The following is an 8316-nucleotide window of genomic DNA, read 5'->3' on the forward strand; positions in this document are numbered from 1 at the left end:
AGGCCTAAAATTACGTCAGACAGTTAAGAAAAAAAAAAGAAAAAATCACGCCAAAAGTTGCACATGGATCTTGTGCGCCATCAACATCATACAGCTGATTCGTCCAATTTAACTTAGTGCCATAAGAGAAAATGGGACAAATTGCATAGATCACCATGGTAACAAATAAAAAGAAAAGAAAAGATACGCGCACTCGACTATATGGTAGACTTTAACTTGGATTGGTTTTGTCTTAGGAGATGGCGAATGAACTCAGTGTTCAACTCACTATTATCAGATGAGCTTACTGAAGCCAAATGAAATATATCTAAGCCACATTCTAAAAAAAAAGCCAAAAAAAGCCAGATTTAGTAATTTAGGCCAAACTAAATATCCTTAGGCCAAATGCTTTGAAAAGAGGCCAAAATTGAGGTTTTTGGCCTAAAAAAGGCCAATCTGGCAACCCTGGTCAAGAATCCTGAGACAATGAAACGAATTGAGTCGTCCGAGACAACGACGTTACCTGCTGTGCCACGCAGACTCAATTCTTTTAGGGCTGAGGGGAAATGTCAACAGCACAGAAATGATCAACCCAAACGATCAATAATTAACAAGAACCAATGATGTTCCAACACCATTCTGGAGATTTCAATTGAGTTGGCAAATAGGACTCGCAGACAATCACGATCCTGGGTGCAGAAATCCACTGACACATCCAACTGGCGTCATGATCATCAATCTTGCAAGAGATCCACAGTCGTGTAATTGACAACAATTAAAGTTATAATCAGACAACTAAGTGATTGAATAGATATCTCAATGATTACATACGGATATAGAAAAATTATGCCTATTAATTAAGATATAGTCCAACTTCCAGGTTTTTTGAAGTAGTTAGCATTATTAACCTTGTTACTTTTGTTACCTCTAACAGACGTGTGCTTAGCTAAGACTTCCGCATCTTCGCTCACTTGTACACCACAGTGTGAAGGGTATCCGCGTGGATATTGCCTCACATGTACATACGAACATGTTAATCACTTATAAATCTGACAACTCATTTCAAACAAATCGAGAAAAAGTAAAGAAAAATTAGATAAATAGTTGAGTGAATGAATAAACAGATGAATACCTAGATAAAATAAATCAGGAGAAAATAGATAATTACAAATAACTAGAGTCCATAAGAACAGTAACAAATGTTTAAGGTAGAACATGACAGATTTCTAAAGCCTGACTGCACTCACAACATCGTCCCGATCGAAGAGACCACGCAGAATAATTCTGCCTAGCCTAGCTTTAGTTCCTCATTGTCTTATGGGCCATCCCTGTGGCCGTTGTCGGTTACCTGGGGGCTGTGGGTCTCTTGCAAAGGATATCTGGGGGAAATTGTCGTTTGAGCGATAGCGTTGCCTCTCAACGGAATGGAAATGCTTATTTGGTTCTAAGATAAAGATGAGTATGCGTCACTGTATCGGGGTCGACCGAACCCATGCGATGGTGCCGTCTTTCGAGCTACGATTTATTTGACACAACAGAAATCTAGATATATCATCACTTCGATGATTTAAAAATTTTAGGAAACTAAAAAAAAAAGTCATTTATATAATTGCAGCAGAAATTAAAACCCATATTTCTCAAAATTGTGCAACAACGACAGTGACAAAGTAGGTAATAGTTCTAAAAGAAATAGAGCATTGTGATTGGTCAAGAAAAGGGCGTGACTGAAAACGACCAATGAACAAGAGGCCCACGTCAGTTGCACTCGCCGATTATCTGTCATTTGAATTGTAGTCGACTTTGGAAATGTGTGAGTTATAGAAAAAAAAATCTATGTTTGAATACCACACTATCTGTTTTGTTTTGTTATATGTTCACGAAAAAAAAAAAAAATTGAAACGTACTTGTTCTAATTGCTACCTACAGAAGATGTTTGGAACCCAATCCTTCAAATCATGGCTGGAACTTGGATCTTTTAGCATCAGAATGGTCCCAAGTAAGTGCCCACAAGTAGTTAAACTTGCTACGGAAATAAATTGTACAGATTTTGGCCTACGGTCTGTGATGATGGCGAACAGGGAAATTCCTCATAGATATGTGGAGGGACCGTCGTCATGGCGACGGGGGGGCATTCCTATTTAGGGCTCCAACGAATATACTGAAAAAAAGTGTGGAGCCCAGCAAATACCTCAGCTGAAACCAGTTGGTAGTGAGACTCAAGCCCGTAGCCAGCAATTATGACATGGTGCACCTGAACGTAAAAAGGGGGGGGGGGTGACGTAATTTTTTGGGGGTGAACGTAATATATGAAGGGGTTTTGAACGTAATATATGGGGGTGTGTGTGAACGTAATATATGGGAGGTGAACGTAATATTGGGGGGTGAACGTAATATTATGAATATATGGAGGGATGAACGTAATATATGGGGGCCTGAACGTAATATATGGGAGGTGAACGTAATATTGGGGGTGAACGTAATATATGGGAGGTGAACGTAATATATGGGAGGTGAACGTAATATATGGGGGCCTGAACGTAATATCAGGGTCTCTTGCAATCTCCTTCATTCTCATCTTCTTATGAACTTGTCTTCAATGTCACATGACTTGTCAAATTTTGAAATAATCAGTCACTAATAAATAAGTTGGTTCTCTTTCAATACTAATGTGTTCATAGAAAACGTAATTTGGAGAGGGCTGACTTTAGTTTTTTTTAAATTCCTGAAGTTAATGAGACTTCATAATAATTGGTTGTATGTGTTTGTGTTTAAGAAATCATATTGAAATAAATAGTTATCTACCTCTGTATGCACTGCATGTATGCATGCATGCATGTATGTATGTATGTATGTGTATACCAACATAGTTATCTATCTATTCATCTATCTGTCTGTCTACCTATCTACTTATCTATCCATCTCTATGTCAGTTTGTTTACATATTAATTTTCTCTATCTATCTATCTGTCTGGCTGTCTATTTAACTAAAGACACATGTGAATGTGGGGAGGAGGAGGAAAAGGAGAATGGGGGAAGAGGAGGAGGAGGAGGAGGAGAAACAAGAGAATGGGGGAATAGAAAGAACAGGAGGAGGAAGAGAATAAAGAGAATGAGGGAAGAGGAGGAGGAGGAGGAAGAGGAGGAGGAGGAAGAAAATAAAGAGAATGAAGGAAGAGGAGGAAGAGAACAGGGGTGTAGGAAGAAAAGGAGGAGCGAGAGAAATGGGGGACGAGGAGGAGGAGAAATAATAGGAATGGGGAGGAGGAAGAGGAGGCGGAGGAAGAGAGAAACGAGAGAATAGAGAGGAAGAGAAGGCGAAGGAGGAGGAAGAGGAGGAGTAGAAACAAGAGAATGGTGAGGAGGAGGAGGAGGAGGAAGAGAAGACGGAGGAGGAAGAGAAAGCGGAGGAGGAGGAGGAGGATTCCTGGTCCAGCAAGATCGAAGTTGATGACAAATTCACGAAGAAGGTCATTAGGTGAGGCGCCTCACGCCGTCATCCCCCTCCGTCTCCCCCTTCTCCTCCTCCTCCTCCTCCTCCTCCTTCTCCTCCTCCTCCCTTTTCACCCATCTCTCTCTCTTTTCCCCTTCTCTCCTCCTTCCCCCTTCTTCTTCTTCCCCTCTTCCCCCTCCTTTCCTCCTCCCCCCTCCTTCCCCCTTCTCCCCTTTCTACCCCCTTCTCCCTCTCCCTCCACTCCTCTCCCCCCTCCACTTCCTTCTCCCCCTCTTCCTTCCCCCTTTCTCCCCTCCTTCCCCTTCTCCTCCTCATTCCCATTCCCCCTTCTCCCCTTTCCTTCCCTTTTGTCTCCTCCTTCTCCTCCTCCATTATAATTATTATTATTTGAATGAATGAATGAAACAAGTAATTCCTTTGTGTCTTTATTGTTCCTCATATCAAAGCCTAGATTAGGCTACGAAGAAAAACGTCTCATGACTTAGAATATACTACGATACGAAATTACTATTGATATGTATAATCTCAAATCCATATACAGATGTACATCACGTATGTACATGCACAATCTCACATAAATGATAATTTTTGTATATATATCTATATATGTAAATGTATTTATATATGTACACATGTTTTGATGAAAATATATGTTGATATGTTACTTGTAACATTGAAATTTGTGTAATATTGTCATTATTGTAATTGTAAAAGATTTATTACATATTTTTATTAACATTAATATCTCTTTATCTTTATTCATACTTCATTTTTTATTGGTTTATATTGTCTGTGTTTGTTAATTTCATTCATCTATGTGATCAATATTTTTTGTAATTTTATTTATTCATTGATTCATCTTTATTTTTCGGTTATCTATTTCATAAATATTTTACTTATTATTCTATCTTTATTTTTCAAGAGGTTGTTTTATATTGCCATTTATTTCTTTGTAAATTATTTACTTATTATCATTTATTTATCTATTATTTATATGTTTATTAATTATTCATTATAAAATATTGTTTATCTGTTTGCTTATTATGTCATTATTTATTTGTTTATTTATGCATCGATTTTATTTCATTTTTTTTCGCATCCGGCCTAGTTATGGACCAAAAGGTCTCCTGTCGGCATAGTCTTCCTGTGTGATCTTTTGTGATTTTATTGATTTACTGATTTAATTTCCTTTCTAAGATATTTTTTGTATGATCATTTTTCAACGCAATTATCTTCATAACTGCAAATTAGACCCAAATTTGTTCACAAATATATATTTCTTAATACTTGATAAAATAGGATTTATTGTCGTCATTAGAACTGTATCAATACAACAAGGTTGTATTTGGGACGGATATAATGAGGCTCGTTTCGCACGCGTCGACTTTTCGCCGTCCACGACACGACGCCGTGCTTTCAAATGCCCATGGGTGTCAATGGACCCTTTCATATGTGGTCGTGACGTGTGAAGACTTCCATAGACACTCATGGTTATTATTTGAGAGCACGACGTCGCGTCGTGTCGTGGACGGCGAAAAGTCGATACGTGCGACAGGAGAGTGAGAGTACCAAAGGCACTTTTCTTATATATATATATATATATATATATATATATATATATATATATATATATATATATATATATGAAATTTAAGACATCGCTTAGAGATTCTCAAAAGATAATGATAAAAAACAGACATGATAGAAATAATATATATATATAATAAAATAAAATCAGATAAAAATGAAAAAAAAACGCCCATAGACGCCTATGGTTATTTTAGAGCACGACGTCGTGTCGTGGACGGCGCACGGCAAAAAGTCGATACGTGCAAAAGGACCCTTAGTTGTTACGTATGACGCTCTCCCAAAACCCGAGAACGTTTTCTCAGAATATTGCTTCTGTGCGAGCTCCACCTTTCTAGAAGTGGCGGCACACTAGGCTAGCATGCTACTTGATTTTGCTATTTGGTTTGAGTAGAAACTATTTCGGTTACGATAACATTCTAGACTAAGAACCTTTCAGCAATTTTGTGTCTAAGATTCGCATTCTAGGTTGATTAACCTCTCTTAGTTCGTCGTTCAGCTTCTCAAGAGTCATTTGACATTTGGAAATTTGAAGAAATGAAATAAAATAAAGAGTAGCCGATATCGTTTCTACTCAAAAGCAAGTAGCAAAAGCAAGTAGCATGTTAGTAAGAACTGACTAGCGGGCCGCCAACCTTCTAGGATCTCATTCTCAGCTGAATGAAATATTGGTCAGGATTTAGAAAACTTCATTTCATTGGATTTATTTGCTTATTTTTATTTTATTTATTTTTTCATTTTTATTCATTTTTTCTAGATTATCTTAAACATTTTAGGCCACAAATATTCTTAGTTGTGTTCTAGTCGAAACCAAACCATGTTTTCTTTTTCTTTTAATCAACACAACTTCTACGGAGAAAAAAAATCACATGATTTTTTCAGCCAATTAGGAACTTGATTTGGTGACGTAGAAACAAATCACGTTCCTGATTGGCTAAGGGAAAAAATCACGACACCCCGCCCACTTTGATGACGTAGAACCAAATCACGTTCCTGATTGGCTAAGGGAAAAATCACGAAACTCCGCCCACTTAGATGACGTAGAACCAAATCACGTTCCTGATTGGCTAACGAAACTCCGCCCACTTAGATGACGTGGAACCAAATCATGTTTCCTGGTTGGCTGAAAAAAATCACAACACCCCTCCCTCTTTGATTACGTAGAACCAAATCACGTTCCTGATTGGCTAAGGGAAAATCAAGAAAATCCGCCCACGTAGATGACGTAGAAACCAAATCACGTTCCTGATTGGCTAAGGGAAAAATCACGAAACTCCGCCCACGTAGAACCAAATCACGTTCCTGATTGGCTGAAAAAAAAAATCACGACACCCCGCCCACTTTGATGACGTAGAACCAAATCACGTTCCTGATTGGCTAAGGGGGAAAATCACAACACCCCGCCCATTTTGATGACGTAGAACTAAATCACGTTCCTGATTGGCTAAGGGAAAAAACAAGTCCACCCACTGTTTGGTGTTACGTCATTAGGTCTGTAAGCCAGAGTCTTAACTGATTAAATAATTTGACTCCGAAATTATGATGAAAGAGAGAGCGAGAGAGAGAGAGAGAGAGAGAGAGAGAACATTTTACGTCTGTCACTGACGACGCGATAACAACTACAAGATAACAGTGTATCATAAATCAACAGCTTCGAGGGGGAAGGCCCTTGTACCAACGATATACCTTATCAAATACCATCTTTGATTCACCCTATCACAGATCTACTGTAAATACCTAGAAAAAAATATTCTAGTGAGTGTTTGTACAGGTGAAAACTAGATCAATTAGGAAAGATTTTTTATATCTATACAGATGCTAGATTATAACAAGTCTATTTCTAGATAATAACAAAGTATTCAGAATATCACTTATTCAATATGTACAGAAAGCCTTTTCCTTTTATATGTTCATATAAGAGAGAGAAGTTTGCAGGAGTGACGTGGCAGGGGTTGGCGCAGTCGTGTGACTCGAAATTGATGATTGATTGCGACATTTCTTTCGATTAATATCCTACAAAGTCAACTTCATGACGTCATAGTGCATACATACATATAACAAGGCTTTTTCCCCCTTACAAGGGAGGTAGCCAAAAAGGGAAAGGCATAAAATCATTCCCACCCATTCCATCCCTGAATACACTCCACACCCCTCCACCCTCCCTCTTATCTGAGCACCTCCTGGATGACGGGTCATCCCTGCACCTTGTCCACTGCCCTGGGTCAGAAGCAGTGTCGCAAGACACAGCACATCCACAGCAAGGCCGCTTCATTAAATCGGCGACCCCCCCTTCGGTTTTAACTATGACGTTTTTTTTTTTTTTTTTTTTTTTTTTTTTTAGACGTCATAGTGAGAACCGTTAATTTGAGTCTCCTTATATAAATCAAGAATATTATTTTATTTATTCTTTTATTTACCTTTGAACACTATTCGGGCTCTAGATTCACAAATATAGGCTTTGCGCTCCAAGAAGTCCGTTCAGGTGGCAGACGTCGTGCCAAATGAACGTTAGTCCATGCCTCTCTCTCTCCCTCTCTATTATTAATGTTGTTGTTGTTATTATTATTACTATTATTATAATTATTATCATTATTATTATTATAATTATTATTATCATTTTGTATATAGTAAAGGAAGCTGTGTAGTACAGTGACTATAACAATCACTTTTGAGGATTATAACGACGACGACCATTACCTATCGCCCATCCCACAATACTCACCTGTGCCCCCTCTTCGACGTGGCAACGTTGGAGAGCGAGAAAAAGGGCGCTGTTGCCACGTCTCGTCAACGGAACGGAATCAAAGCGTTGTCATCATTCTAAAAAGTGATAATCGTTGTACTGCACAGCTTCATTTACTATATACAGAATATATTAGAAAAATCAAATACCACATAGATGAGAGAGAGAGAGAGGCATGTGATAAGGTTGATTTGGCAGAATTGCTCCGTATGCCATATCCTGAACGGAGTCCTTGAAGCGTAGAGACACTTCGAAACGTCTAGAATCAGTATATCTTCCAGTGCATGTGTGTTCCTGGAATATACATTGGCTCGGATTAAACATTTACAAATATTTCATGAAATACTTTGAGTATTTTCAAATTAACCCAAACACCCTTTGAGTTACCCATACACATAATCATTGCCTTAGTAACTGTTGGATAGTCCGAGTTCTTGTTAGTTACTTTAAATACCCGTGGGATAGTCAGAGTAATTACAGATTTGTTCAGATAGTTAAGAAGCAGTTTGGGGATTCAGAGAGTGAGTTGCCAACTACTCAATGAGCGATAGGTTTA

This window comes from Oratosquilla oratoria, chromosome 30, assembly GCF_046742065.1.
Source record: "Oratosquilla oratoria isolate Oo_2021 chromosome 30, ASM4674206v1, whole genome shotgun sequence".
Lineage (NCBI taxonomy): Eukaryota > Metazoa > Arthropoda > Malacostraca > Stomatopoda > Squillidae > Oratosquilla > Oratosquilla oratoria.